At 45.8% G+C, this 10,497-nt stretch overlaps 1 pseudogene; it reads left to right on the plus strand.

Moving 5' to 3' along the window:
• The first annotated feature begins 1,178 nt into the window (after positions 1-1,178).
• Positions 1,179-2,333, plus strand: LOC126997199 (uncharacterized; annotated as a pseudogene).
• Positions 2,334-10,497: the final 8,164 nt, after the last annotated feature.

Here is a 10,497-nt window from a genome sequence, read left to right on the forward strand (position 1 = left end):
TCAGCTTCCTTAAGGTGTGTATGATCTGGGACAGTAGTTCACGATAATACTCTCCACCTACAAGTACTATAGATAAATCTTACCTTTGTCAACAACATTGCCTAGAATCCCTTAAATTTAATTAAATTAATTGGATTGTTTTTTTATTCATTCCTGAAAAGCAAAGAAGAGTAATGACGAGTTGGGAAAATTTTGTTTACCACAAACAAGCTCAATATGTAGCCATTGTTATGTGCTCCAATATTTTTTACTGCTGCGTCCCCTTCAGGAGGCGGCGAGGACGCATGCACTGCGAGGCGTGGTCTTCCACCAGGCAGCTGCCGACAACCTGAACAGTAGTGCAACCCAGACTCACCTGAGGGCGACGGTGGACAAGGTTCGCCAGGTAAGTCATCGTGGCAAAATACTCTTTAGTTTTACCTTGATCATTCACCATTGTTAAGGACAGACCCATGACACAGCTACGCCCCCAGATGGGTGAACTGTGGCACTGCCTGGCACTGGTGGTGGTGAGCGATGACGCAGCCTTCCTCGACGCCTTCGCTCGTCTGTCACTCAGGCGTCATGCCCTCAGGTGGTCGACGAGGATCCTTGTCCTCACTCGCCTCCCGCTCAGCGAGCTGGGTGGCCTGCACGGCGTGCTCTCCAACAGGAACGCCATGCTGCTCCACACACGGGAGGACGTGGAAGGTGTCAGGTGACCTGGTGGCTTGCAACAGACAAGTCTTGAATGGGTCTGAGGAACCCTCGTTTTAGATATTTTCTTTAGTTCATATACGTAGTTTTCCACTGGAAGGGGTGTCACCATCTCCTTTGCGTTCAATGGCAGACTTTCTCGACAGAGCCTCTTTACATACCACAGGGTATTATAAAACATTAATCATTCTGCCACACAGTTCCGTGGGAGTGTACGTAGCGAGACCGTACAGCTCGCCCGCCGCCCAACCTAGGAGGGTCGCCACCTGGACACCAAACAACTGGACTCCTGCTTCTCGGCAGAAGTTTTTTCCTGAAAAGTTTGCCGTGTTGGTACTGAATAGCATCTTTTTATTGTTATACTGACAAAAGTAAAGAGCTCCAATTGAATTACAAATATCCAGACATTTGTAAATAATACCATCATTTGTCTCCCCAAAGTTGACCGACCATTCATAGGTTCAGTTCGGCCCCGATCTTGACGGTGGCGATCGAGCTGCTCCCTCACCATACGATATCCCGAGTGGAGAATCCCGATGACCCTAGGGGGTACCGTCTTGCCTTCACGGGATACATGGATAAAACAGTAAAATATTTCGCCAAGGCCATGAATTTCACGTACGTTTAACACGCCCAAAAGTTCTAAAGTAGTTTAATCGAACACACACTTATAAAGGTACTCTAAAATTAACTAGATATTATATCCAGGCACAGGTACGTTGTGTCCCGCGATAGGACATTTGGGACGAAGCTGCCTGACGGGTCCTGGACCGGCATGATGGGCATGGTGGTCCGGGAGGTGAGTGAGCCAAAGCCTTCTTTTGAACCCTTTTCTTCCAGAATGGCTCAAGCATCCCAGTCTTTTACCGTCAACTTTCTCTTTGCTGTTTTGCTACAGGAAAACAATTGTTCTGAATTCTTTCAGGAGGTAGATTTCGGAGCGGGCCCGTTCATGCTGCTTCCCGTACGGGCGGAGGCTGGAGAACACACCACAGCGATCTGGACTGGAAACGTCAAAATGGCTAGTGGCCTTAGAGGTTTGAAAATCAATCCTTGGAGTTTCATGTTGCCCCTGACGCCCCTGGTGTGGGCGGCCACCCTGACGGCGCTGCTAGGCGTGATCGCCATCCTACAGCTGCTTCCCTCCTGTCTGCCCAGCAACACTCTGCGTCGCAGCGGCTGGCATGCCAACAACGCCTTCAGCTGTGTCCGTGTCATCCTCCAGCAAGGTGAGGGCTCAGGGACCGGGCTTAGCCCCTTTGGCTGCAAGATGGCCATCAGTGCACTCATGGATTACTGCCGTGCCTAAGAGAATATTAATTTTCATTTACCCGCTCGCATCGCAGATATCATGCTGCTCGTGGAAAGGTGGTGGTGGGAGCGTCTGATACTGGGGCTGTGGATGCTGATGACGCTGGTGCTGACCAGAAGTTACGCCGGCAACCTCATGTCCCTCCTGGCCGTGAGGTATGTCCCGCAGCCCTTCCAGACCCCGAGTGACGTCCTCGACGACCCACACGTCTCTATGATCTGGCAAAAGTATTCCAGTAATGAACAGTTTCTTAGAGTAAGTACAAAGCACGCAGCCTGTATTTATGACTGGTGAATCAGTACTTCACCTCAGTGGAACAAGATATTCACCCTTTTACTATTTTTTGATGTTTTTACTCTTTTAACTACTAATCAACCATTTCTTATGCCGCATTATAATTCGATCATGTGTATTTCATCTGCTTAGACTAGATGAGCTGTCTCTTAGGACAAGTTAATCATAGGTATGCGGAAACGAAGCTTACGATGAAGCATAAAATATTCATCCACTATCTGCTTGCACCACCTGATGTACCCAAAAATCAAGATTTTAATTAAACCGCCACATCAGCACAGTTTCTCGCAGTGAGGCTGTGTTCATCCTTCCAAAATAGTTATAAGACTGCTTCATATTCTAAGGCCAAAACATGACATGAAGAGCTTTTCAGAAAACAGATATAATTGTCAGTTACGATAGATGTCGGTCAAAATGTATGTTGCGATAATATTGATGATTTTTATGTCCCAGGAGGTTAAGTTCGGCGTGTTCCGGGAGGTGGCAGAGCTGGAGCCGAAGGGCCGCCTGTTGTTCCACACACAGGCACAGTTCTCGAACAGCCTCGACACTCTGGTGCGGGCCGGACACCACGTACTCGTCGACATTGAAATTACTCTCAGGAACTTATTAGCAATAGACGTCTCTAATCACGGTACGTGCGATTTCTACCTCTCGAGAGACGGATTTCTCCCATATTCTTCCGCCATAATGAGTCACAAGACGAGTCCAATCATCAACGGCCTCAACGCAAGGTAGATTATGTGTAAAGGTAAAGCTGCTCCGGTGTACCAGAGAAAAAGATGATAAAATAGTTATTGGTTATATCTTGCATTAGAAAGTTGGACAACATGAAGATGAACTTGAGTGGAAAGTCATATACAGACGTGTCTATTCTTTCCAATATTTTATGATAGGCTATAGATACTTTCCTGTGTCATTTCATACCAATCCACAGGGTCATCGCCTTAACCGAGTCTGGACTCTTCAAATACTGGATGGAAAATGTGCCAAACTTTACTCGCTGTGACAACGTACCACAAACACTACTCTTCACCAGTACTCTCTCCACCATGAACCTTTGGGTAATGTAGTAGTAGTAGTAGTAGTAGTAGTAGTAGTAGTAGTAGTAGCAGTAGTAGTAGTAGTAGTAGTAGTAGTAGATAATAATAATAATAATAATAATAATAATAATAATAATAATAATAATAATAATAATAATAATAATAGTAACAATAATTCTCGTGTTGTACTGCAGGGAATGTTCGCGGTGCTGGCCGTGGGTCTGGCCGCCGGGCTGATGGTCTGGTGTGCTGAGCTGCTCGTGACCTGCAAGACAGAGTAACCAGCAGCACTGCCTCCCTCCCTCACCTCCCTCGTCGCCCTCATGCAATCAAGCCATACGCCGTAAATAACTGAAGTGGTACACATATCTTTGTTAGGCAGGTTGTGCTTTTGTTCATTAGGTACAGACGATGTATGTTAAAGATACAACAACGTAAACATCTTTATGATTTTAGTTACTCTTCAATCATCCATAACACATTTCGTCTGAGTACTAAAAAAAAAATACTTCGGAAGAATTTTTAGAACCGATCTCTTCTAAGTTAATATCTGGAATCTTGGAAACGCGACAAGCAAGCCAGATATCATTTATATATGTATAAAAAAAATATAAAAAAACAGACAATTTCTTCACACCCAAAACAGCCCATCATTCGAAACGGTGTGAACAAAATAACTAATTCACACCTAACCTAACACACACACACACACACACACACACACACACACACACACACACACACAGCAGCCATATATTTTGGATGATGTGCCAACAATACAAAGCATGGCAGGCCACCCAGGCGTCCTCCCTGCCAATAAATAGCGCAAAGGGCACCTCAAGCCACCAGTCGGACGCGGTGCTTGACCCAGTGGTCTCATCCTTGAACTTTGCGAACATGACTCATGGTAAGGGACAGAGAAAGGAAGGAAATATTAACTCCTCTAGGAAGTGTTGCATAAGATACTGCCATTATGGTGGTATGGAATATTCTGCAAGCTTTTAGTTGTGATATGTACTTCCTATAATCCTTGTTTGTGAACGAGTGTCATTCACCCACGGTCTGATCACTTGTCAGCCGGTTCAGGCGTCATGCCCTCAGGTGGTCGACGAGGATCCTTGTCCTCACTCGCCTCCCGCTCTTCGAGCTGGGCGGCCTGCACGGCGTGCTCTCCAACAGGAACGCCATGCTGCTCCACACACAGGAGGACGTGGAAGGTGTCAGGTGACCTGGTGGCTTGCAACAGAATGGGTCTGAGGAACCCTCGTTTTAATTAAAAAAATTTAGTGCATATACGTAGTTTTCCACTGGAAGGGGTGTCACCATCTCCTTTGCGTTCAATGGCACACTTTCCCGACAGAGCCTCGTGCCTCAGCGCATTATATAACATAAGTCATTCTGTCACACAGTTCCGTGAGAGTGTACGTAGCGACACCGTACAGCTCGTCCGCCGCCCAGTCCAGAAGGGTCGCCACCTGGACACCCAACAACAATTGATCTAATGCTTCTCAGCAGCAGTTTTTTCCTGAAAAGCTTTCGGTGTTGGTACTAAAAAATATTCCTTTCACCCTTGAATTTATAAATAAGCACTATAGCAGTGACATGAACAGCAAATATGAGGCGCCAATCGTTCAAGTTACAGGCAATTCCGATTGCCTTGAGCCGAGCGGTTGCATTGTGTTACATGATAATAGGAGTCAATTTACAGGTTCAGCGAGGCCCCAGCCCTGACTATGGCGATTGAGCTGCTGTCTCAAAACACATTCTCGCGGGTGGAGGACCCAGACGCCCCGGAAGAATACCGGATAGTTGCTGGATTCGTAGATAACTTCATGAGATACCTTGCAGAGGCCATGAACTTCACGAAAGCTGATCTTGGCCGTTAGTTACCAAACATTATGAATTTTAACTTATGTAATTAGAATCTGATTAAGAAGTCTTTCACACGCACCTTTTCATTTCAACATTTTCGCGACATCCAGGTACAAGTATGTTGTCCCCTGAGAGAAGTTTCGGCACAAAGTTGTCTGATGGGTCTTGGACCGGCATGATGGGCCTGACTGTCCGGGAGGTCAGTGTGACAAACATTTCTTTCTGATGCTTTAGATAGAAGCATCTCCATAATGTTTTAGTTAGCATGAACAGCTACACATCTCCGGGCTAGGGTTCGATCTCGGTCTGGTCAGTTGGTGAGCAATCAATCTATTTATTCATCTTGCCTTTCAGACTATTTGATAAGCATGTACCTGGGGGAGACTGGGGAAAGCAGAGGTATACTGTGGTAACCAGGATGTTACATTTGCCTTGGAACCAGAGGTGTTTGGGATCTTATCCGCCACTGGCTCAAAGGACCAAGAAGACGGAGATGGATGCTGACACACCGCACAGCAATAGGGAAAGCTATAGGTGTATAGGTATACAGGTACCTACCTTTTGTGAGGTGCCTCTCTATCTTGGATAGCTCGAGAATGAGCGTCACTGAAGCAAAGACGGCAGTGAACACTGTAATCTAAAATGGAGATTTAACGAAGGGAGGGTCAAGATATTCTCCCCTTTGGAATTTAAATTTATACAAAGAATTTTATATAGTTGGTAGAATTATGTGAGAGATAAACAGCAAATACGTATTTATTAATATAATGACAATCAAGTCTTAGCCAGAGGGTGAAAACATGGTCTAAACTCTATGGCGTTGGACTGAAATTTATGGTACAGAAAAAGGGACGGAACGGAATACATTCCATCAGTAACAATAGTTCATACTGTTGGGTTTCAAGGTCTTTCCTTGCTCGTGTTGTTGGTGTATTAATACTGTTATTACTGGTCAGAGGTAGACTTTGGAGCAGGACCATTCAAACTGTTAATTACCGTTCCGGGCGAAGGCTGGAGACCATACGGTGACAATTTGGACTGGAAGCCTCAAGATGCTTAGTGGACTTGGAGGTCTTGGTGGACCCAAGGAGCTTCTTCTCGTCCCTGACGCCCCTGGTGTGGGCGGCTACCCTGACGGCGTTACTATGCGTGCTCGCTGTCCTGCAACTTCTTTCTTCTTGTTTGCCCGGCAATTCGCTGGGCTACGGCAGCTGGCCGGCCAAAAACGCCTTCAGCTGTGTCCGCATTATCCTCCAGCAAGGTGAGGCCTCAGGGATCGTACTCAATCCCTTCTGGCTGCCTTGCCTTCCGTGCTCTCACAAGAGTTGTCCTGCATCAGTAAAGACTAGCTCTGCCTCACTCACTCCCATCGCAGACATTGTGTTGCCCTAGGAGTGGTGGTGTTGAGAGCGTCTGGTGCTGGGGCTGTTAATGATGACGACCCTGGTGCTGACCAAGAGATACGCCGGCAACCTGTTGTCCTTTCTGGCCGGCCGTCAGACATGTCCCGCAGCCCTTCCAGACCCCCAGGGACGTCCTTGACGATCCACGTGTCTCCATGATATGTATAGGTATACAGGTACCTACCTTTTGTGAGGTGCCTCTCTATCTTGGATAGCTCACATAACTATTGCTTAAATGACACTCTCATAAGTAGGTCTGGGTGCGAGAGGGATTTAGGGGTCTTAGTGAGCTCTGATCTCCGTCCAAGGGCACAATGCATTCAAGCTAGAAATCGAGCTAATAGGGTACTGGGATTTATTTCAAGGAGCGTAAGCAACAGAAGCCCCGAAGTCTTCCTCAAACTATATTTAGCATTAGTTAGACCCCATCTTGACTATGCGGTTCAGTTCTGGTCACCCTACTATAGAATGGATATCAAAATGTTAGAATCGGTGCAGAGGAGGATGACTAAGATGATTCAGGGGTTGAGAAACTTGCCATACGAGGAAAGACTCAAACAGTTAAACTTGCATTCTCTAGAAAGGCGAAGGGTGCGTGGAGACATGATCGAGGTTTATAAATGGATGAAGGGCTTTAATAAGGGAGACATTCATAAGGTTTTGTTGGTAAGAGAACCGGGTAGGACACGAAGTAATGGGTTTAAACTGGATAAATTCAGATTCAACAGGGACATAGGCAAAAATTGGTTTACTAACAGGGTGGTGGATGAGTGGAATAGGCTTAGCAGTCATGTGGTGAGTGCCAATACAATTGTCACATTCAAAAATAGACTAGATAAATTCATGGACAGCGATATTAGGTGGGGTTAGATACACGGGAGCTTAGGGTCAAAGGAGCTGCCTCGTACAGGCCTACCGGCCTCTTGCAGACTCCTGCGTTCTTATGTTCTTATGTTCTTATGTTCTTAAGTATTCCAAGAATGAAGAATTTCTCAGAGCAAGTAAATTGCATGTAGCAATATATCTAAACGTGCTGGGTCGATTTTTGTGCATGGATGTTCCACAAAAAAAATAATAATAAAACACCGCACTCCAAACAAAAATTATATGGCCGCTTGAGTTCACAGTTCAAATAATCAATAAGCGATAATTAGGCTCTTATTATCAGTCAGTTTATTTTAATCAATCACCCTCTTTGCAGGCGGATAATAAACAATTTTATTAGTATTTAGAGAAAACCTGAAAAGTTAGAGTGCTTGCATTTATGTTGTCAAAGTAATTCACTATAAAAAAAATAGTAACGCCACCATGAAAGGAAACAATACTTATACCAAGACTAATATTTTCTTGTTGAGAAATATTCCTCCCCCTTTTAAGTTAAATCCGGTGTGTTCCGAGAGGCGGCTGCCATGGAGAAGAAGGGTCGCTTGTTGTTCCACACACAATCACAGTTTAAAAACAGCCTCGACACCCTGATGAGGGCCGCGGGCCACGTGCTCGTCGACCTTGATATCTAGATTAGACAACTGATGGCTCAAGACGTCTCCCAGAAAGGTTATAAATATTTATTATAGTTTTGATTTTTATTCATACTTGTCTATATATATTTATACACACACACACACACACACACACACACACACACACACACACACACACACATCCTGACCCTCACGGGGTCAAGACGTGTCACATGGCGCTCCCCATAGCAGCCACAGGGTCAGCCTGTTGACCCTTTTTTCTTTTCTTTTCTTTTTCTTTTCTTTTTATTCGCTCCCCATTCCCCCCCAATCCTATTAATTCGAGGAACTCATTACTCCAAAGAACTTTTGTGAAATGTGACATATAGACGTACAGTGAGTGCAGTGTGTTATAGTCTGTTCGGAGCATGAAGGCGGTTCAAGGTGTGGCAGATTCCAGAATTCTCATGAGTGCAGCGCTGCCAGTTCGACCGCCAATTATCAGATTAGCACTCTCCCGGCCTACCCACCCACAACCCACCTGGTTCTCTCTCCCTCTCTCCCTCTCTCTCCCTCTCGACCCGGGGGAGGGACCTAGGGGGACACACCAACCCCCACCACCACCACCACTACCAACACCACAACGTGGCACCATGGGAAAAAATCGCTGCCACATGTCATAGAATTTATACAAATCGTTGTTATAATCCTAAACATCGACACTCATTGTACTATGTAGCTTCCTTTACTATATACAGAATATAAGAACATAAGAACATAAGAACGCAGGAGTCTACAAGAGGCCGGTAGGCCTGTACGAGGCAGCTCCTTTGACCCTAAGCTCCCGTGTAGCTAACCCCACCTAATATCGCTGTCCATGAATTTATCTAGTCTATTTTTGAATGTGACAATTGTATTGGCACTCACCACATGACTGCTAAGCCTATTCCACTCATCCACCACCCTGTTAGTAAACCAATTTTTGCCTATGTCCCTGTTGAATCTGAATTTATCCAGTTTAAACCCATTACTTCGTGTCCTACCCGGTTCTCTTACCAACAAAACCTTATGAATGTCTCCCTTATTAAAGCCCTTCATCCATTTATAAACCTCGATCATGTCTCCACGCACCCTTCGTCTTTCTAAAATAAAAAAAGATCACTTTCAAATAGCACATGGATGGGAAATAAGAGAAAAAGATGCATGTACGAAGGCTGATTTGACACCATGGCTAGAGGTAAACGACGATACCAGCTCCACCCTGAACCGCCTTCATGCTCTGAACAGACTATAGTGGTGCTGTAAGGCGAGTGAGAGCTGTGTGTCGCCAACGCCTCGTCACCCACCGCGTCCCGGCCGACACCCTGAAGCTCCGAAGGATACCATTTCGGTCACCCAGCAGCAGGGGAAGGTCAGTTCAGGTGGCAGGCAGTGTGGCAGCCTCGTCACTCAGGTTCGGAGCAAGATGACGGCAACTTCATCAACGCTGTGCACTTGTTCCCACGGCTACATCAACCAGCCGGGCAGCCCCTACCACCTGTGTCTCGCCGACCCAGGAGCTTAGCACCTCCTTACTAAGCCTGGGTATACCTGAGTGACCTCCCATAAACCCATTAACTGCCCACCTGCACCACCACCGTCAACTGTCACCTGAACCCAGCATCTGACCTGAGGATTAACACATGACCTGACCTCACCGCCATCTGAAGAGACCGCACCTTCCCCCCCTCTCGGCACCACCGCACTGCACTCCCCCCATCGCCCCTCCTCCCCCACCCCAAGCTCCGTCGCCCCAACCTTCCCACACATATCAGAACCCCGATCCCCGTCCCCCTTCTTTTTGTACTTGTTCCATTTGCGAAGTGAAATTGTATTTATAAAGTGTAAATTTTCAGCCTGACGGCTGCCACAACTAAATAAACCGTTTATTATTATTATTATTATTATTATTATTATTATTATTATTACACACACACACACACACACACACACACACACACACACACACATCAATTTTTGCAATTTGATTTTCCAAAGGTCGGTGCGACTTTTATTTATCAAGAGACGGATTTCTTCCATTTTCGTGAGCTTTGATAGGCCCTCAGACAAATCCTATCATTCACGGCCTAAATCCGAGGTAAGCCATTTGAACAGTATCTAAACTAAGGTTTTACTTAGTGTGCATCCGGCATTTGATAATTCTCACTATGAGGTGAACCTACTTTTGCCCAAAACTGTATCAGCCACAAATATGAACAAAGAAATAACTTCGCATCAGTTCTTTGATGTTAACCATCGTGGATATAATCCGCAGAGGTTTCTTTGCATATAAAGCCACCTGTGCACCTGTCATGGCAGTCAAAGGAAGCCACTCTTGGAAGCAACGTTGCCAGATTGTTGTACTCAACCTCTTATAT

The sequence above is a fragment of the Eriocheir sinensis genome, chromosome 11 (genome assembly GCF_024679095.1).
Source record: "Eriocheir sinensis breed Jianghai 21 chromosome 11, ASM2467909v1, whole genome shotgun sequence".
Taxonomy (NCBI): Eukaryota; Metazoa; Arthropoda; class Malacostraca; order Decapoda; family Varunidae; genus Eriocheir; species Eriocheir sinensis.